The sequence below is a fragment of the Pseudophryne corroboree genome, unplaced genomic scaffold (genome assembly GCF_028390025.1).
Source record: "Pseudophryne corroboree isolate aPseCor3 unplaced genomic scaffold, aPseCor3.hap2 scaffold_610, whole genome shotgun sequence".
Taxonomy (NCBI): Eukaryota; Metazoa; Chordata; class Amphibia; order Anura; family Myobatrachidae; genus Pseudophryne; species Pseudophryne corroboree.
In genome coordinates this window covers 270,806-292,647 of record NW_026970206.1, presented here as the reverse complement: position 1 = coordinate 292,647, position 21,842 = coordinate 270,806, and the positions used below count along the sequence as shown (strand labels likewise).

General features: G+C 34.7%; 1 non-coding gene across 1 annotated transcript; it reads left to right on the top strand.

The window, feature by feature from the left end:
• The first annotated feature begins 2,469 nt into the window (after nt 1-2,469).
• TRNAN-AUU (transfer RNA asparagine (anticodon AUU)) lies at nt 2,470-2,543 on the top strand. The gene has a single exon. It is a non-coding gene; the product is annotated as a tRNA-Asn (tRNA).
• The last annotated feature ends 19,299 nt before the right edge of the window (nt 2,544-21,842 follow it).

Sequence of the window (21,842 nt, the reverse complement as noted above, 5' to 3'; positions counted from 1 at the left end):
GTGTTTCTTCGTTGGTTGATAGAAGAAACATCTTACAAAAACTCTCCAGATTATTGACTTTTTTAAGTTTTTCTAGGAAACGTTTTAGATGAATGCTTATTAGCATTTGTCAGTATGTACTTTTTGCAAAGTGTCTCTGTGGCGCAATCAGTTAGTGTGTACGGCTATTGACCAAAAGGTTGGTGGTTCAATCCCACCCAGGGACGTAATTGACCTTGTTATCAGATTTTGGTGATCTTTAAGTAGACAAGTCAAATTTCATACCCCTTGTTATGGTGTAGGGTACCTGGCCTTCTCTGATGTAATCAGAGTTAGATTTGGTTCAGTGATTTTATAAAAACATCTAGGAAGCACAATTTAGCAGTGGGTTGCAGAGAAAAAGAAATATGCTGGCAAAAAAACCAAATTGCGTGATTAAACAGCTCTTCATTTTCTGGCTTTATTTTAATGCTAACAAATTTGTTCTCTGAAAAGTGTCCACAAAGCCAAGTCTCTGATTAACACCTTTGTAGGGATGGTTTTTCACCTATTACTAAATTAAACTTGCTTCATTGGAAAGGCAGCAAGATGTATCCTCATTTCAATGTCTACTGAAATAATACAGGTTGACACCAGGAAACATTAACGCCACTGCATCCTTGCTGCTTTCTCATGTGGAAGTCTGTTTAATGTGAAAACAAGGTGATATCTAATTAGCACACAGGTAAGGAATTAAGAAAATCTTTATTTAAGGGTGAAGATGTTTCTCACAAAATTGATGACCCAATGCAACATTGAAATTCAAGCTGGAAAGATGATTTTAATATATCACTTGTACATTTTGTTTTGCTCTTCTGGTGACAATGTAGTTTGTTTTTGTCAATTACCATTTTAATAATAGGGTAAAGAAAATGAAGTGGATTTTTGAAAGAAAACAATACTGTCAATATACTATTAAAACAAATTAAAATGGTAAAAGTTATTGTACTTTAAGTAAAAATAAAAGAGCCAAAATATCAATCCCAGTTTTGGATTACTTTAATTAACAAACAAAAAAATGCATATAGCAGAGGATAGTTTCAATCTGCCTACCTCTGGGTTATGGGCCCAGCATGCTTCCATTGCTGTACTCTGCTGCACATGTAAGTGCAAGAGATCCTGAAGCACTCACTCATCATGGGAAAGTACCAATGTGTTTCTTCGTTGGTTGATAGAAGAAACATCTTACAAAAACTCTCCAGATTATTGATTTTTTTAAGTTTTTCTAGGAAACGTTTTAGATGAATGCTTATTAGCATTTGTCAGTATGTACTTTTGCAAAGTGTCTCTGTGGCGCAATCAGTTAGTGTGTACGACTATTAACCAAAAGGTTGGTGGTTCAATCCCACCCAGGGACGTATTTGACCTTGTTATCAGATTTTGGTGATCTTTAAGTAGACAAGTCAAATTTCATACCCCCTGTTATGGTGTAGGGTACCTGGCCTTCTCTGATGTAATCAGAGTTAGATTTGATTCAGTGATTTTATAAAAACATCTAGGAAGCACAATTTAGCAGTGGGTTGCAGAGAAAAAGAAATATGCTGGCAAAAAAATCAAATTGCGTGATTAAACAGCTCTTCATTTTCTGGCTTTATTTTTATGCTAACAAATTTGTTCTCTGAAAAGTGTCCACAAAGCCAAGTCTCTGATTAACACCTTTGTAGGGATGGTTTTTCACCTATTACTAAATTAAACTTGCTTCATTGGAAAGGCAGCAAGATGTATCCTCATTTCAATGTCTACTGAAATAATACAGGTTGACACCAGGAAACATTAACGCCACTGCATCCTTGCTGCTTTCTCATGTGGAAGTCTGTTTAATGTGAAAACAAGGTGATATCTAATTAGCACACAGGTAAGGAATTAAGAAAATCTTTATTTAAGGGTGAAGATGTTTCTCACAAAATTGTTGACCCAATGCATCATTGAAATTCAAGCTGGAAAGATGATTTTAATATATCACTTGTACATTTTGTATTGCTCTTCTGGTGACAATGTAGTTTGTTTTTGTCAATTACCATTTTAATAATAGGGTAAAGAAAATGAAGTGGATTTTTGAAAGAAAACAATACTGACAATATACTATTAAAACAAATTAAAATGGTAAAAGTTATTGTACTTTAAGTAAAAATAAAAGAGACAAAATATCAATCCCAGTTTTGGATTACTTTAATTAACAAAAAAAATGCATATAGCAGAGGATAGTTTCAATCTGCCTACCTCTGGGTTATGGGCCCAGCATGCTTCCATTGCAGTACTCTGCTGCACATGTAAGTGCAAGAGATCCTGAAGCACTCACTCATCATGGGAAAGTACCAATGTGTTTCTTCGTTGGTTGATGGAAGAAACATCTTACAAAAACTCTCCAGATTATTGACTTTTTAAAGTTTTTCTAGGAAACGTTTTAGATGAATGCTTATTAGCCTTTGTCAGTATGGACTTTTGCAAAGTGTCTCTGTGGCGCAATCGGTTAGTGTGTTTGGCTATTAACCAAAAGGTTGGTGGTTCAATCCCACCCAGGGACGTAATTAACCTTGTGATCAGATTTTGGTGATATTTAAGTAGACAAGTCAAAATTTCAAACCTCCTCTTATGGTGTAGGGTACATGGCCTTCTCTGATGTAATCAGAGTTAGATTTGATTCAGTGATTTTATAAAAAACAGCTAGGAAGCACAATTTAGCAGTGGGTTGCAGAGAAAAAAAATATGCTGGCAGAAAAATCCAATCGAGTGATTAAACAGCTCTTCATTTTCTGGCTTTATTTTTATGCTAACAAATTTGTTCTCTGAAAAGTGTCCACAAAGCCAAGTCTCTGATTAACACCTTTGTAAGGATGGTTTTTCACCTATTACTAAATTAAACTTGCTTCATTGGAAAGGCAGCAAGATGCATCCTCATTTCAATGTCTACTGAAATAATACAGGTTGACACCAGGAAACATTAACGCCACTGCATCCTTGCTGCTTTCTCATGTGGAAGTCTGTTTAATGTGAAAACAAGGTGATATCTAATTAGCACACAGGTAAGGAATTAAGAAAATCTTTATTTAAGGGTGAAGATGTTTCTCACAAAATCGTTGCCCCAATGCATCATTGAAATTCAAGCTGGAAAGATGATTTTAATATATCACTTGTACATTTTGTATTGCTCTTCTGGTGACAATGTAGTTTGTTTTTGTCAATTACCATTTTAATAATAGGGTAAAGAAAATGAAGTGGATTTTTGAAAGAAAACAATACTGTCAATATACTATTAAAACAAATTAAAATGGTAAAAGTTATTGTACTTTAAGTAAAAATAAAAGAGCCAAAATATCAATCCCAGTTTTGGATTACTTTAATTAACAAAAAAAAATGCATATAGCAGAGGATAGTTTTAATCTGCCTACCTCTGGGTTATGGGCCCAGCATGCTTCCATTGCTGTACTCTGCTGCACATGTAAGTGCAAGAGATCCTGAAGCACTCACTCATCATGGGAAAGTACCAATGTGTTCCTTCGTTGGTTGATAGAAGAAACATCTTACAAAAACTCTCCAGATTATTGACTTTTTTAAGTTTTTCTAGGAAACGTTTTAGATGAATGCTTATTAGCATTTGTCAGTATGTACTTTTTGCAAAGTGTCTCTGTGGCGCAATCAGTTAGTATGTACGGCTATTAACCAAAAGGTTGGTGGTTCAATCCCACCCAGGGACCTAATTGACCTTGTTATTAGATTTTGGTGATCTTTAAGTAGACAAGTCAAAATTTCAAACCCCCTGTTATGGTGTAGGGTACCTGGCCTTCTCTGATGTAATCAGAGTTAGATTTGATTCAGTGATTTTATAAAAACAGCTAGGAAGCACAATTTAGCAGTGGGTTGCAGAGAAAAAAAATATGCTGGCAGAAAAATCCAATTGAGTGATTAAACAGCTCTTTATTTTCTGGCTTTAGTTTTATGCTAACAAATTTGTTCTCTGAAAAGTGTCCACAAAGCCAAGTCTCTGATTAACACCTTTGTAAGGATGGTTTTTCACCTATTACTAAATTAAACTTGCTTCATTGGAAAGGCAGCAAGATGCATCCTCATTTCAATGTCTACTGAAATAATACAAGTTGACACCAGGAAACATTAACGCCACTGCATCCTTGCTGCTTTCTCATGTGGAAGTCTGTTTAATGTGAAAACAAGGTGATATATAATTAGCACACAGGTAAGGAATTAAGAAAATCTTTATTTAAGGGTGAAGATGTTTCTCACAAAATTGTTGACCCAATGCATCATTGAAATTCAAGCTGGAAAGATGATTTTAATATATCACTTGTACATTTTGTATTGCTCTTCTGGTGACAATGTAGTTTGTTTTTGTCAATTACCATTTTAATAATAGGGTAAAGAAAATGAAGTGGATTTTTGAAAGAAAACAATACTGTCAATATACTATTAAAACAAATTAAAATGGTAAAAGTTATTGTACTTTAAGTAAAAATAAAAGAGACAAAATATCAATCCCAGTTTTGGATTACTTTAATTAACAAAAAAAAAAATGCATATAGCAGAGGATAGTTTCAATCTGCCTACCTCTGGGTTATGGGCCCAGCATGCTTCCATTGCAGTACTCTGCTGCACATGTAAGTTCAAGAGATCCTGAAGCACTCACTCATCATGGGAAAGTACCAATGTGTTTCTTCGTTGGTTGATGGAAGAAACATCTTACAAAAACTCTCCAGATTATTGACTTTTTAAAGTTTTTCTAGGAAACGTTTTAGATGAATGCTTATTAGCCTTTGTCAGTATGGACTTTTGCAAAGTGTCTCTGTGGTGCAATCAGTTAGTATGTACGGCTATTAACCAAAAGGTTGGTGGTTCAATCCCACCGAGGGACCTAATTGACCTTGTTATCAGATTTTGGTGATCTTTAAGTAGACAAGTCAAAATTTCAAACCCCCTGTTATGGTGTAGGGTACCTGGCCTTCTCTGATGTAATCAGAGTTAGATTTGATTCAGTGATTTTATAAAAACAGCTAGGAAGCACAATTTAGCAGTGGGTTGCAGAAAAAAAAAAATATGCTGCCAGAAAAATCCAATAGAGTGATTAAACAGCTCTTTATTTTCTGGCTTTATTTTTATGCTAACAAATTTGTTCTCTGAAAAGTGTCCACAAAGCCAAGTCTCTGATTAACACCTTTGTAAGGATGGTTTTTCACCTATTACTAAATTAAACTTGCTTCATTGGAAAGGCAGCAAGATGCATCCTCATTTCAATGTGTACTGAAATAATACAAGTTGACACCAGGAAACATTAACGCCACTGCATCCTTGCTGCTTTCTCATGTGGTCATGTGGAAGTCTGTTTAATGTGAAAACAAGGTGATATCTAATTAACACACAGGTAAGGAATTAAGAAAATCTTTATTTAAGGGTGAAGATGTTTCTCACAAAATTGTTGACCCAATGCAACATTGAAATTCAAGCTGGAAAGATGATTTTAATATATCACTTGTACATTTTGTATTGCTCTTCTGGTGACAATGTAGTTTGTTTTTGTCAATTACCATTTTAATAATAGGGTAAAGAAAATGAAGTGGATTTTTGAAAGAAAACAATACTGTCAATATACTATTAAAACAAATTAAAATGGTAAAAGTTATTGTACTTTAAGTAAAAATAAAAGAGACAAAATATCAATCCCAGTTTTGGATTACTTTAATTAACAAAAAAAAATGCATATAGCAGAGGATAGTTTCAATCTGCCTACCTCTCGGTTATGAGCCCAGCATGCTTCCATTGCAGTACTCTGCTGCACATGTAAGTTCAAGAGATCCTGAAGCACTCACTCATCATGGGAAAGTACCAATGTGTTTCTTCGTTGGTTGATGGAAGAAACATCTTACAAAAACTCTCCAGATTATTGACTTTTTAAAGTTTTTCTAGGAAACGTTTTAGATGAATGCTTATTAGCCTTTGTCAGTATGGACTTTTGCAAAGTGTCTCTGTGGTGCAATCAGTTAGTATGTACGGCTATTAACCAAAAGGTTGGTGGTTCAATCCCACCCAGGGACCTAATTGACCTTGTTATCAGATTTTGGTGATCTTTAAGTAGACAAGTCAAATTTCATACCCCCTGTTATGGTGTAGGGTACCTGGCCTTCTCTGATGTAATCAGAGTTAGATTTGATTCAGTGATTTTATAAAAACATCTAGGAAGCACAATTTAGCATTGGGTTGCAGAGAAAAAGAAATATGCTGGCAAAAAAATCAAATTGCGTGATTAAACAGCTCATCATTTTCTGGCTTTATTTTTATGCTAACAAATTTGTTCTCTGAAAAGTGTCCACAAAGCCAAGTCTCTGATTAACACCTTTGTAGGGATGGTTTTTCACCTATTACTAAATTAAACTTGCTTCATTGGAAAGGCAGCAAGATGTATCCTCATTTCAATGTCTACTGAAATAATACAGGTTGACACCAGGAAACATTAACGCCACTGCATCCTTGCTGCTTTCTCATGTGGAAGTCTGTTTAATGTGAAAACAAGGTGATATCTAATTAGCACACAGGTAAGGAATTAAGAAAATCTTTATTTAAGGGTGAAGATGTTTCTCACAAAATTGTTGACCCAATGCATCATTGAAATTCAAGCTGGAAAGATGATTTTAATATATCACTTGTACATTTTGTATTGCTCTTCTGGTGACAATGTAGTTTGTTTTTGTCAATTACCATTTTAATAATAGGGTAAAGAAAATGAAGTGGATTTTTGAAAGAAAACAATACTGTCAATATACTATTAAAACAAATTAAAATGGTAAAAGTTATTGTACTTTAAGTAAAAATAAAAGAGACAAAATATCAATCCCAGTTTTGGATTACTTTAATTAACAAAAAAAAATGCATATAGCAGAGGATAGTTTCAATCTGCCTACCTCTGGGTTATGGGCCCAGCATGCTTCCATTGCAGTACTCTGCTGCACATGTAAGTGCAAGAGATCCTGAAGCACTCACTCATCATGGGAAAGTACCAATGTGTTTCTTCGTTGGTTGATGGAAGAAACATCTTACAAAAACTCTCCAGATTATTGACTTTTTAAAGTTTTTCTAGGAAACGTTTTAGATGAATGCTTATTAGCCTTTGTCAGTATGGACTTTTGCAAAGTGTCTCTGTGGCGCAATCAGTTAGTATGTACGGCTATTAACCATACGGTTGGTGGTTCAATCCCACCCAGGGACCTAATTGACCTTGTTATCAGATTTTGGTGATCTTTAAGTAGACAAGTCAAAATTTCAAACCCCCTGTTATGGTGTAGGGTACCTGGCCTTCTCTGATGTAATCAGAGTTAGATTTGATTCAGTGATTTTATACAAACAGCTAGGAAGCACAATTTAGCAGTGGGTTGCAGAGAAAAAAAATATGCTGGCAGAAAAATCCAATTGAGTGATTAAACAGCTCTTCATTTTCTGGCTTTATTTTTATGCTAACAAATTTGTTCTCTGAAAAGTGTCCACAAAGCCAAGTCTCTGATTAACACCTTTGCAAGGATGGTTTTTCACCTATTACTAAATTAAACTTGCTTCATTGGAAAGGCAGCAAGATGCATCCTCATTTCAATGTCTACTGAAATAATACAAGTTGACACCAGGAAACATTAACGCCACTGCATCCTTGCTGCTTTCTCATGTGGAAGTCTGTTTAATATGAAAACAAGGTGATATCTAATTAGCACACAGGTAAGGAATTAAGAAAATCTTTATTTAAGGGTGAAGATGTTTCTCACAAAATCGTTGCCCCAATGCATCATTGAAATTCAAGCTGGAAATATGATTTTAATATATCACTTGTACATGTTGTATTGCTCTTCTGGTGACAATGTAGTTTGTTTTTGTCAATTACCATTTTAATAATAGGGTAAAGAAAATGAAGTGGATTTTTGAAAGAAAACAATACTGTCAATATACTATTAAAACAAATTAAAATGGTAAAAGTTATTGTACTTTAAGTAAAAATAAAAGAGACAAAATATCAATCCCAGTTTTGGATTACTTTAATTAACAAAAAAAAATGCATATAGCAGAGGATAGTTTCAATCTGCCTACCTCTGGGTTATGGGCCCAGCATGCTTCCATTGCAGTACTCTGCTGCACATGTAAGTGCAAGAGATCCTGAAGCACTCACTCATCATGGGAAAGTACCAATGTGTTTCTTCGTTGGTTGATGGAAGAAACATCTTACAAAAACTCTCCAGATTATTGACTTTTTAAAGTTTTTCTAGGAAATGTTTTAGATGAATGCTTATTAGCCTTTGTCAGTATGGACTTTTGCAAAGTGTCTCTGTGGCGCAATCAGTTAGTATGTACGGCTATTAACCATACGGTTGGTGGTTCAATCCCACCCAGGGACCTAATTGACCTTGTTATCAGATTTTGGTGATCTTTAAGTAGACAAGTCAAAATTTCAAACCCCCTGTTATGGTGTAGGGTACCTGGCCTTCTCTGATGTAATCAGAGTTAGATTTGATTCAGTGATTTTATACAAACAGCTAGGAAGCACAATTTAGCAGTGGGTTGCAGAGAAAAAAAATATGCTGGCAGAAAAATCCAATTGAGTGATTAAACAGCTCTTCATTTTCTGGCTTTATTTTTATGCTAACAAATTTGTTCTCTGAAAAGTGTCCACAAAGCCAAGTCTCTGATTAACACCTTTGCAAGGATGGTTTTTCACCTATTACTAAATTAAACTTGCTTCATTGGAAAGGCAGCAAGATGCATCCTCATTTCAATGTCTACTGAAATAATACAAGTTGACACCAGGAAACATTAACGCCACTGCATCCTTGCTGCTTTCTCATGTGGAAGTCTGTTTAATATGAAAACAAGGTGATATCTAATTAGCACACAGGTAAGGAATTAAGAAAATCTTTATTTAAGGGTGAAGATGTTTCTCACAAAATCGTTGCCCCAATGCATCATTGAAATTCAAGCTGGAAATATGATTTTAATATATCACTTGTACATGTTGTATTGCTCTTCTGGTGACAATGTAGTTTGTTTTTGTCAATTACCATTTTAATAATAGGGTAAAGAAAATGAAGTGGATTTTTGAAAGAAAACAATACTGTCAATATACTATTAAAACAAATTAAAATGGTAAAAGTTATTGTACTTTAAGTAAAAATAAAAGAGACAAAATATCAATCCCAGTTTTGGATTACTTTAATTAACAAAAAAAAAAAATGCATATAGCAGAGGATAGTTTCAATCTGCCTACCTCTGGGTTATGGGCCCAGCATGCTTCCATTGCAGTACTCTGCTGCACATGTAAGTTCAAGAGATCCTGAAGCACTCACTCATCATGGGAAAGTACCAATGTGTTTCTTCGTTGGTTGATGGAAGAAACATCTTACAAAAACTCTCCAGATTATTGACTTTTTAAAGTTTTTCTAGGAAACGTTTTAGTTAAATGCTTATTAGCCTTTGTCAGTATGGACTTTTACAAAGTGTCTCTGTGGCGCAATCAGTTAGTATGTACGGCTATTAACCAAAGGGTTGGTGGTTCAATCCCACCCAGGGACCTAATTGACCTTGTTATCAGATTTTGGTGATCTTTAAGTAGACAAGTCAAAATTTCAAACCCCCTGTTATGGTGTAGGGTACCTGGCCTTCTCTGATGTAATCAGAGTTAGATTTGATTCAGTGATTTTATAAAAACAGCTAGGAAGCACAATTTAGCAGTGGGTTGCAGAGAAAAAAAATATGCTGGCAGAAAAATCCAATTGAGTGATTAAACAGCTCTTTATTTTCTGGCTTTATTTTTATGCTAACAAATTTGTTCTCTGAAAAGTGTCCACAAAGCCAAGTCTCTGATTAACACCTTTGTAAGGATGGTTTTTCACCTATTACTAAATTAAACTTGCTTCATTGGAAAGGCAGCACGATGCTTCCTCATTTCAATGTCTACTGAAATAATACAGGTTGACACCAGGAAACATTAACGCCACTGCATCCTTGCTGCTTTCTCATGTGGAAGTCTGTTTAATGTGAAAACAAGGTGATATCTAATTAGCACACAGGTAAGGAATTAAGAAAATCTTTATTTAAGGGTGATGATGTTTCTCACAAAATCGTTGCCCCAATGCATCATTGAAATTCAAGCTGGAAAGATGATTTTAATATATCACTTGTACATTTTGTTTTGCTCTTCTGGTGACAATGTAGTTTGTTTTTGTCAATTACCATTTTAATAATAGGGTAAAGAAAATGAAGTGGATTTTTGAAAGAAAACAATACTGTCAATATACTATTAAAACAAATTAAAATGGTAAAAGTTATTGTACTTTAAGTAAAAATAAAAGAGACAAAATATCAATCCCAGTTTTGGATTACTTTAATTAACAACAAAAAAATGCATATAGCAGAGGATAGTTTCAATCTGCCTACCTCTGGGTTATGGGCCCAGCATGCTTCCATTGCAGTACTCTGCTGCACATGTAAGTTCAAGAGATCCTGAAGCACTCACTCATCATGGGAAAGTACCAATGTGTTTCTTCGTTGGTTGATGGAAGAAACATCTTACAAAAACTCTCCAGATTATTAACTTTTTAAAGTTTTTTAAGGAAACGTTTTAGATGAATGCTTATTAGCCTTTGTCAGTATAGACTTTCGCAAAGTGTTTCTGTGGCGCAATCAGTTAGTATGTACGGCTATTAACCAAAAGGTTGGTGGTTCAATCCCACCCAGGGACCTAATTGACCTTGTTATCAGATTTTGGTGATCTTTAAGTAGACAAGTCAAAATTTCAAACCCCCTGTTATGGTGTAGGGTACCTGGCCTTCTCTGATGTAATCAGAGTTAGATTTGATTCAGTGATTTTATAAAAACAGCTAGGAAGCACAATTTAGCAGTGGGTTGCAGAGAAAAAAAATATGCTGGCAGAAAAATCCAATTGAGTGATTAAACAGCTCTTTATTTTCTGGCTTTATTTTTATGCTAACAAATTTGTTCTCTGAAAAGTGTCCACAAAGCCAAGTCTCTGATTAACACCTTTGTAAGGATGGTTTTTCACCTATTACTAAATTAAACTTGCTTCATTGGAAAGGCAGCAAGATGCATCCTCATTTCAATGTCTACTGAAATAATACAGGTTGACACCAGGAAACATTAACGCCACTGCATCCTTGCTGCTTTCTCATGTGGAAGTCTGTTTAATGTGAAAACAAGGTGATATCTAATTAGCACACAGGTAAGGAATTAAGAAAATCTTTATTTAAGGGTGAAGATGTTTCTCACAAAATCGTTGCCCCAATGCATCATTGAAATTCAAGCTGGAAAGATGATTTTAATATATCACTTGTACATTTTGTTTTGCTCTTCTGGTGACAATGTAGTTTGTTTTTGTCAATTACCATTTTAATAATAGGGTAAAGAAAATGAAGTGGATTTTTGAAAGAAAACAATACTGTCAATATACTATTAAAACAAATTAAAATGGTAAAAGTTATTGTACTTTAAGTAAAAATAAAAGAGACAAAATATCAATCCCAGTTTTGGATTACTTTAATTAACAACAAAAAAATGCATATAGCAGAGGATAGTTTCAATCTGCCTACCTCTGGGTTATGGGCCCAGCATGCTTCCATTGCAGTACTCTGCTGCACATGTAAGTTCAAGAGATCCTGAAGCACTCACTCATCATGGGAAAGTACCAATGTGTTTCTTCGTTGGTTGATGGAAGAAACATCTTACAAAAACTCTCCAGATTATTAACTTTTTAAAGTTTTTTAAGGAAACGTTTTAGATGAATGCTTATTAGCCTTTGTCAGTATAGACTTTCGCAAAGTGTTTCTGTGGCGCAATCAGTTAGTATGTACGGCTATTAACCAAAAGGTTGGTGGTTCAATCCCACCCAGGGACCTAATTGACCTTGTTATCAGATTTTGGTGATCTTTAAGTAGACAAGTCAAAATTTCAAACCCCCTGTTATGGTGTAGGGTACCTGGCCTTCTCTGATGTAATCAGAGTTAGATTTGATTCAGTGATTTTATAAAAACAGCTAGGAAGCACAATTTAGCAGTGGGTTGCAGAGAAAAAAAATATGCTGGCAGAAAAATCCAATTGAGTGATTAAACAGCTCTTTATTTTCTGGCTTTATTTTTATGCTAACAAATTTGTTCTCTGAAAAGTGTCCACAAAGCCAAGTCTCTGATTAACACCTTTGTAAGGATGGTTTTTCACCTATTACTAAATTAAACTTGCTTCATTGGAAAGGCAGCAAGATGCATCCTCATTTCAATGTCTACTGAAATAATACAGGTTGACACCAGGAAACATTAACGCCACTGCATCCTTGCTGCTTTCTCATGTGGAAGTCTGTTTAATGTGAAAACAAGGTGATATCTAATTAGCACACAGGTAAGGAATTAAGAAAATCTTTATTTAAGGGTGAAGATGTTTCTCACAAAATCGTTGCCCCAATGCATCATTGAAATTCAAGCTGGAAAGATGATTTTAATATATCACTTGTACATTTTGTATTGCTCTTCTGGTGACAATGTAGTTTGTTTTTGTCAATTACCATTTTAATAATAGGGTAAAGAAAATGAAGTGGATTTTTGAAAGAAAACTATACTGTCAATATACTATTAAAACAAATTAAAATGGTAAAAGTTATTGTACTTTAAGTAAAAATAAAAGAGCCAAAATATCAATCCCAGTTTTGGATTACTTTAATTAACAAAAAAAAAATGCATATAGCAGAGGATAGTTTCAATCTGCCTACCTCTGGGTTATGGGCCCAGCATGCTTCCATTGCAGTACTCTGCTGCACATGTAAGTTCAAGAGCTCCTGAAGCACTCACTCATCATGGGAAAGTACCAATGTGTTTCTTCATTGGTTGATGGAAGAAACATCTTACAAAAACTCTCCAGATTATTGACTTTTTAAAGTTTTTCTAGGAAACGTTTTAGATGAATGCTTATTAGCCTTTGTCAGTATGGACTTTTGCAAAGTGTCTCTGTGGCGCAATCAGTTAGTATGTATGGCTATTAACCAAAAGGTTGGTGGTTCAATCCCACCCAGGGACCTAATTGACCTTGTTATCAGATTTTGGTGATCTTTAAGTAGACAAGTCAAAATTTCAAACCCCCTGTTATGGTGTAGGGTACCTGGCCTTCTCTGATGTAATCAGAGTTAGATTTGATTCAGTGATTTTATAAAAACAGCTAGGAAGCACAATTTAGCAGTGGGTTGCAGAGAAAAAAAATATGCTGGCAGAAAAATCCAATTGAGTGATTAAACAGCTCTTCATTTTCTGGCTTTATTTTTATGCTAACAAATTTGTTCTCTGAAAAGTGTCCACAAAGCCAAGTCTCTGATTAACACCTTTGTAAGGATGGTTTTTCACCTATTACTAAATTAAACTTGCTTCATTGGAAAGGCAGCAAGATGCATCCTCATTTCAATGTCTACTGAAATAATACAAGTTGACACCAGGAAACATTAACGCCACTGCATCCTTGCTGCTTTCTCATGTGGAAGTCTGTTTAATATGAAAACAAGGTGATATCTAATTAGCACACAGGTAAGGAATTAAGAAAATCTTTATTTAAGGGTGAAGATGTTTCTCACAAAATCGTTGCCCCAATGCATCATTGAAATTCAAGCTGGAAATATGATTTTAATATATCACTTGTACATTTTGTATTGCTCTTCTGGTGACAATGTAGTTTGTTTTTGTCAATTACCATTTTAATAATAGGGTAAAGAAAATGAAGTGGATTTTTGAAAGAAAACAATACTGTCAATATACTATTAAAACAAATTAAAATGGTAAAGTTATTGTACTTTAAGTAAAAATAAAAGAGACAAAATATCAATCCCAGTTTTGGATTACTTTAATTAACAAAAAAAAAATGCATATAGCAGAGGATAGTTTCAATCTGCCTACCTCTGGGTTATGGGCCCAGTATGCTTCCATTGCAGTACTCTGCTGCACATGTAAGTTCAAGAGATCCTGAAGCACTCACTCATCATGGGAAAGTACCAATGTGTTTCTTCATTGGTTGATGGAAGAAACATCTTACAAAAACTCTCCAGATTATTGACTTTTTAAAGTTTTTCTAGGAAACGTTTTAGATGAATGCTTATTAGCCTTTGTCAGTATGGACTTTTGCAAAGTGTCTCTGTGGCGCAATCAGTTAGTATGTATGGCTATTAACCAAAAGGTTGGTGGTTCAATCCCACCCAGGGACCTAATTGACCTTGTTATCAGATTTTGGTGATCTTTAAGTAGACAAGTCAAAATTTCAAACCCCCTGTTATGGTGTAGGGTACCTGGCCTTCTCTGATGTAATCAGAGTTAGATTTGATTCAGTGATTTTATAAAAACAGCTAGGAAGCACAATTTAGCAGTGGGTTGCAGAGAAAAAAAATATGCTGGCAGAAAAATCCAATTGAGTGATTAAACAGCTCTTTATTTTCTGGCTTTATTTTTATGCTAACAAATTTGTTCTCTGAAAAGTGTCCACAAAGCCAAGTCTCTGATTAACACCTTTGTAAGGATGGTTTTTCACCTATTACTAAATTAAACTTGCTTCATTGGAAAGGCAGCAAGATGCATCCTCATTTCAATGTCTACTGAAATAATACAGGTTGACACCAGGAAACATTAACGCCACTGCATCCTTGCTGCTTTCTCATGTGGAAGTCTGTTTAATGTGAAAACAAGGTGATATCTAATTAGCACACAGGTAAGGAATTAAGAAAATCTTTATTTAAGGGTGAAGATGTTTCTCACAAAATCGTTGCCCCAATGCATCATTGAAATTCAAGCTGGAAAGATGATTTTAATATATCACTTGTACATTTTGTATTGCTCTTCTGGTGACAATGTAGTTTGTTTTTGTCAATTACCATTTTAATAATAGGGTAAAGAAAATGAAGTGGATTTTTGAAAGAAAACAATACTGTCAATATACTATTAAAACAAATTAAAATGGTAAAAGTTATTGTACTTTAAGTAAAAATAAAAGAGACAAAATATCAATCCCAGTTTTGGATTACTTTAATTAACAAAAAAAAATGCATATAGCAGAGGATAGTTTCAATCTGCCTACCTCTGGGTTATGGGCCCAGCATGCTTCCATTGCAGTACTCTGCTGCACATGTAAGTTCAAGAGATCCTGAAGCACTCACTCATCATGGGAAAGTACCAATGTGTTTCTTCATTGGTTGATGGAAGAAACATCTTACAAAAACTCTCCAGATTATTGACTTTTTAAAGTTTTTCTAGGAAACGTTTTAGATGAATGCTTATTAGCCTTTGTCAGTATGGACTTTTGCAAAGTGTCTCTGTGGCGCAATCAGTTAGTATGTACGGCTATTAACCAAAAGGTTGGTGGTTCAATCCCACCCAGGGACCTAATTGACCTTGTTATCAGATTTTGGTGATCTTTAAGTAGACAAGTCAAAATTTCAAACCCCCTGTTATGGTGTAGGGTACCTGGCCTTCTCTGATGTAATCAGAGTTAGATTTGATTCAGTGATTTTATAAAAACAGCTAGGAAGCACAATTTAGCAGTGGGTTGCAGAGAAAAAAAATATGCTGGTAGAAAAATCCAATTGAGTGATTAAACAGCTCTTCATTTTCTGGCTTTATTTTTATGCTAACAAATTTGTTCTCTGAAAAGTGTCCACAAAGCCAAGTCTCTGATTAACACCTTTGTAAGGATGGTTTTTCACCTATTACTAAATTAAACTTGCTTCATTGGAAAGGCAGCAAGATGCATCCTCATTTCAATGTCTACTGAAATAATACAAGTTGACACCAGGAAACATTAACGCCACTGCATCCTTGCTGCTTTCTCATGTGGAAGTCTGTTTAATATGAAAACAAGGTGATATCTAATTAGCACACAGGTAAGGAATTAAGAAAATCTTTATTTAAGGGTGAAGATGTTTCTCACAAAATCGTTGCCCCAATGCATCATTGAAATTCAAGCTGGAAATATGATTTTAATATATCACTTGTACATTTTGTATTGCTCTTCTGGTGACAATGTAGTTTGTTTTTGTCAATTACCATTTTAATAATAGGGTAAAGAAAATGAAGTGGATTTTTGAAAGAAAACAATACTGTCAATATACTATTAAAACAAATTAAAATGGTAAAGTTATTGTACTTTAAGTAAAAATAAAAGAGACAAAATATCAATCCCAGTTTTGGATTACTTTAATTAACAAAAAAAAATGCATATAGCAGAGGATAGTTTCAATCTGCCTACCTCTGGGTTATGGGCCCAGTATGCTTCCATTGCAGTACTCTGCTGCACATGTAAGTTCAAGAGATCCTGAAGCACTCACTCATCATGGGAAAGTACCAATGTGTTTCTTCATTGGTTGATGGAAGAAACATCTTACAAAAACTCTCCAGATTATTGACTTTTTAAAGTTTTTCTAGGAAACGTTTTAGATGAATGCTTATTAGCCTTTGTCAGTATGGACTTTTTCAAAGTGTCTCTGTGGCGCAATCAGTTAGTATGTATGGCTATTAACCAAAAGGTTGGTGGTTCAATCCCACCCAGGGACCTAATTGACCTTGTTATCAGATTTTGGTGATCTTTAAGTAGACAAGTCAAAATTTCAAACCCCCTGTTATGGTGTAGGGTACCTGGCCTTCTCTGATGTAATCAGAGTTAGATTTGATTCAGTGATTTTATAAAAACAGCTAGGAAGCACAATTTAGCAGTGGGTTGCAGAGAAAAAAAATATGCTGGCAGAAAAATCCAATTGAGTGATTAAACAGCTCTTTATTTTCTGGCTTTATTTTTATGCTAACAAATTTGTTCTCTGAAAAGTGTCCACAAAGCCAAGTCTCTGATTAACACCTTTGTAAGGATGGTTTTTCACCTATTACTAAATTAAACTTGCTTCATTGGAAAGGCAGCAAGATGCATCCTCATTTCAATGTCTACTGAAATAATACAGGTTGACACCAGGAAACATTAACACCACTGCATCCTTGCTGCTTTCTCATGTGGAAGTCTGTTTAATGTGAAAACAAGGTGATATCTAATTAGCACACAGGTAAGGAATTAAGAAAATCTTTATTTAAGGGTGAAGATGTTTCTCACAAAATCGTTGCCCCAATGCATCATTGAAATTCAAGCTGGAAAGATGATTTTAATATATCACTTGTACATTTTGTATTGCTCTTCTGGTGGCAATGTAGTTTGTTTTTGTCAATTACCATTTTAATAATAGGGTAAAGAAAATTAAGTGGATTTTTGAAAGAAAACAATACTGTCAATATACTATTAAAACAAATTAAAATGGTAAAAGTTATTGTACTTTAAGTAAAAATAAAAGAGCCAAAATATCAATCCCAGTTTTGGATTACTTTAATTAACAAACAAAAAAATGCATATAGCAGAGGATAGTTTCAATCTGCCTACCTCTGGGTTATGGGCCCAGCATGCTTCCATTGCTGTACTCTTCTGCACATGTAAGTGCAAGAGATCCTGAAGCACTCACTCATCATGGGAAAGTACCAATGTGTTTCTTCGTTGGTTGATAGAAGAAACATCTTACAAAAACTCTCCAGATTATTGATTTTTTTAAGTTTTTCTAGGAAACGTTTTAGATGAATGCTTATTAGCATTTGTCAGTATGTACTTTTGCAAAGTGTCTCTGTGGCGCAATCAGTTAGCGTGTACGGCTATTAACTAAAAGGTTGGTGGTTCAATCCCACCCAGGGACGTAATTGACCTTGTTATCAGATTTTGGTGATCTTTAAGTAGACAAGTCAAATTTCATACCCCCTGTTATGGTGTAGGGTACCTGGCCTTCTCTGATGTAATCAGAGTTAGATTTGATTCAGTGATTTTATAAAAACATCTAGGAAGCACAATTTAGCAGTGGGTTGCAGAGAAAAAGAAATATGCTGGCAAAAAAATCAAATTGCGTGATTAAACAGCTCTTCATTTTCTGGCTTTATTTTTATGCTAACAAATTTGTTCTCTGAAAAGTGTCCACAAAGCCAAGTCTCTGATTAACACCTTTGTAGGGATGGTTTTTCACCTATTACTAAATTAAACTTGCTTCATTGGAAAGGCAGCAAGATGTATCCTCATTTCAATGTCTACTGAAATAATACAGGTTGACACCAGGAAACATTAACGCCACTGCATCCTTGCTGCTTTCTCATGTGGAAGTCTGTTTAATGTGAAAACAAGGTGATATCTAATTAGCACACAGGTAAGGAATTAAGAAAATCTTTATTTAAGGGTGAAGATGTTTCTCACAAAATTGTTGACCCAATGCATCATTGAAATTCAAGCTGGAAAGATGATTTTAATATATCACTTGTACATTTTGTATTGCTCTTCTGGTGACAATGTAGTTTGTTTTTGTCAATTACCATTTTAATAATAGGGTAAAGAAAATGAAGTGGATTTTTGAAAGAAAACAATACTGTCAATATACTATTAAAACAAATTAAAATGGTAAAAGTTATTGTACTTTAAGTAAAAATAAAAGAGACACAATATCAATCCCAGTTTTGGATTACTTTAATTAACAAAAAAAATGCATATAGCAGAGGATAGTTTCAATCTGCCTACCTCTGGGTTATGGGCCCAGCATGCTTCCATTGCAGTACTCTGCTGCACATGTAAGTGCAAGAGATCCTGAAGCACTCACTCATCATGGGAAAGTACCAATGTGTTTCTTCGTTGGTTGATGGAAGAAACATCTTACAAAAACTCTCCAGATTATTGACTTTTTAAAGTTTTTCTAGGAAACGTTTTAGATGAATGCTTATTAGCCTTTGTCAGTATGGACTTTTGCAAAGTGTCTCTGTGGTGCAATCGGTTAGTGTGTTTGGCTATTAACCAAAAGGTTGGTGGTTCAATCCCACCCAGGGATGTAATTAACCTTGTGATCAGATTTTGGTGATATTTAAGGAGACAAGTCAAAATTTCAAACCTCCTCTTATGGTGTAGGGTACATGGCCTTCTCTGATGTAATCAGAGTTAGATTTGATTCAGTGATTTTATAAAAAACAGCTAGGAAGCACAATTTAGCAGTGGGTTGCAGAGAAAAAAAATATGCTGGCAGAAAAAATCCAATCGAGTGATTAAACAGCTCTTCATTTTCTGGCTTTATTTTTATGCTAACAAATTTGTTCTCTGAAAAGTGTCCACAAAGCCAAGTCTCTGATTAACACCTTTGTAAGGATGGTTTTTCACCTATTACTAAATTAAACTTGATTCATTGGAAAGGCAGCAAGATGCATCCTCATTTCAATGTCTACTGAAATAATACAAGTTGACACCAGGAAACATTAACGCCACTGCATCCTTGCTGCTTTCTCATGTGGAAGTCTGTTTAATGTGAAAACAAGGTGATATCTAATTAGCACACAGGTAAGGAATTAAGAAAATCTTTATTTAAGGGTGAAGATGTTTCTCACAAAATTGTTGACCCAATGCAACATTGAAATTCAAGCTGGAAAGATGATTTTAATATATCACTTGTACATTTTGTATTGCTCTTCTGGTGACAATGTAGTTTGTTTTTGTCAATTACCATTTTAATAATAGGGTAAAGAAAATGAAGTGGATTTTTGAAAGAAAACAATACTGTCAATATACTATTAAAACAAATTAAAATGGTAAACGTTATTGTACTTTAAGTAAAAATAAAAGAGACAAAATATCAATCCCAGTTTTGGATTACTTTAACAAAAAAAAAATGCATATAGCAGAGGATAGTTTCAATCTGCCTACCTCTCGGTTATGAGCCCAGCATGCTTCCATTGCAGTACTCTGCTGCACATGTAAGTTCAAGAGATCCTGAAGCACTCACTCATCATGGGAAAGTACCAATGTGTTTCTTCGTTGGTTGATGGAAGAAACATCTTACAAAAACTCTCCAGATTATTGACTTTTTAAAGTTTTTCTAGGAAACGTTTTAGATGAATGCTTATTAGCCTTTGTCAGTATAGACTTTTGCAAAGTGTCTCTGTGGTGCAATCAGTTAGCGTGTACGGCTATTAACCAAAAGGTTGGTGGTTCAATCCCACCCAGGGACCTAATTGACCTTGTTATCAGATTTTGGTGATCTTTAAGTAGACAAGTCAAATTTCATACCCCCTGTTATGGTGTAGGGTACCTGGCCTTCTCTGATGTAATCAGAGTTAGATTTGATTCAGTGATTTTATAAAACATCTAGGAAGCACAATTTAGCAGTGGGTTGCAGAGAAAAAGAAATATGCTGGCAAAAAAATCAAATTGCGTGATTAAACAGCTCTTCATTTTCTGGCTTTATTTTTATGCTAACAAATTTGTTCTCTGAAAAGTGTCCACAAAGCCAAGTCTCTGATTAACACCTTTGTAGGGATGGTTTTTCACCTATTACTAAATTAAACTTGCTTCATTGGAAAGGCAGCAAGATGTATCCTCATTTCAATGTCTACTGAAATAATACAGGTTGACACCAGGAAACATTAACGCCACTGCATCCTTGCTGCTTTCTCATGTGGAAGTCTGTTTAATGTGAAAACAAGGTGATATCTAATTAGCACACAGGTAAGGAATTAAGAAAATCTTTATTTAAGGGTGAAGATGTTTCTCACAAAATTGTTGACCCAATGCATCATTGAAATTCAAGCTGGAAAGATGATTTTAATATATCACTTGTACATTTTGTATTGCTCTTCTGGTGACAATGTAGTTTGTTTTTGTCAATTACCATTTTAATAATAGGGTAAAGAAAATGAAGTGGATTTTTGAAAGAAAACAATACTGTCAATATACTATTAAAACAAATTAAAATGGTAAAAGTTATTGTACTTTAAGTAAAAATAAAAGAGACACAATATCAATCCCAGTTTTGGATTACTTTAATTAACAAAAAAAATGCATATAGCAGAGGATAGTTTCAATCTGCCTACCTCTGGGTTATGGGCCCAGCATGCTTCCATTGCAGTACTCTGCTGCACATGTAAGTGCAAGAGATCCTGAAGCACTCACTCATCATGGGAAAGTACCAATGTGTTTCTTCGTTGGTTGATGGAAGAAACATCTTACAAAAACTCTCCAGATTATTGACTTTTTAAAGTTTTTCTAGGAAACGTTTTAGATGAATGCTTATTAGCCTTTGTCAGTATGGACTTTTGCAAAGTGTCTCTGTGGCGCAATCAGTTAGTATGTACGGCTATTAACCAAAAGGTTGGTGGTTCAATCCCACCCAGGGACCTAATTGACCTTGTTATCAGATTTTGGTGATCTTTAAGTAGACAAGTCAAAATTTCAAACCCCCTGTTATGGTGTAGGGTACCTGGCCTTCTCTGATGTAATCAGATTTGATTCAGTGATTTTATAAAAACAGCTAGGAAGCACAATTTAGCAGTGGGTTGCAGAGAAAAAAAATATGCTGGCAGAAAAATCCAATTGCGTGATTAAACAGCTCTTTATTTTCTGGCTTTATTTTTATGCTAACAAATTTGTTCTCTGAAAAGTGTCCACAAAGCCAAGTCTCTGATTAACACCTTTGTAAGGATGGTTTTTCACCTATTACTAAATTAAACTTGCTTCATTGGAAAGGCAGCAAGATGCATCCTCATTTCAATGTCTACTGAAATAATACAGGTTGACACCAGGAAACATTAACGCCACTGCATCCTTGCTGCTTTCTCATGTGGAAGTCTGTTAAATGTGAAAACAAGGTGATATCTAATTAGCACACAGGTAAGGAATTAAGAAAATCTTTATTTAAGGGTGAAGATGTTTCTCACAAAATTGTTGACCCAATGCAACATTGAAATTCAAGCTGGAAAGATGATTTTAATATA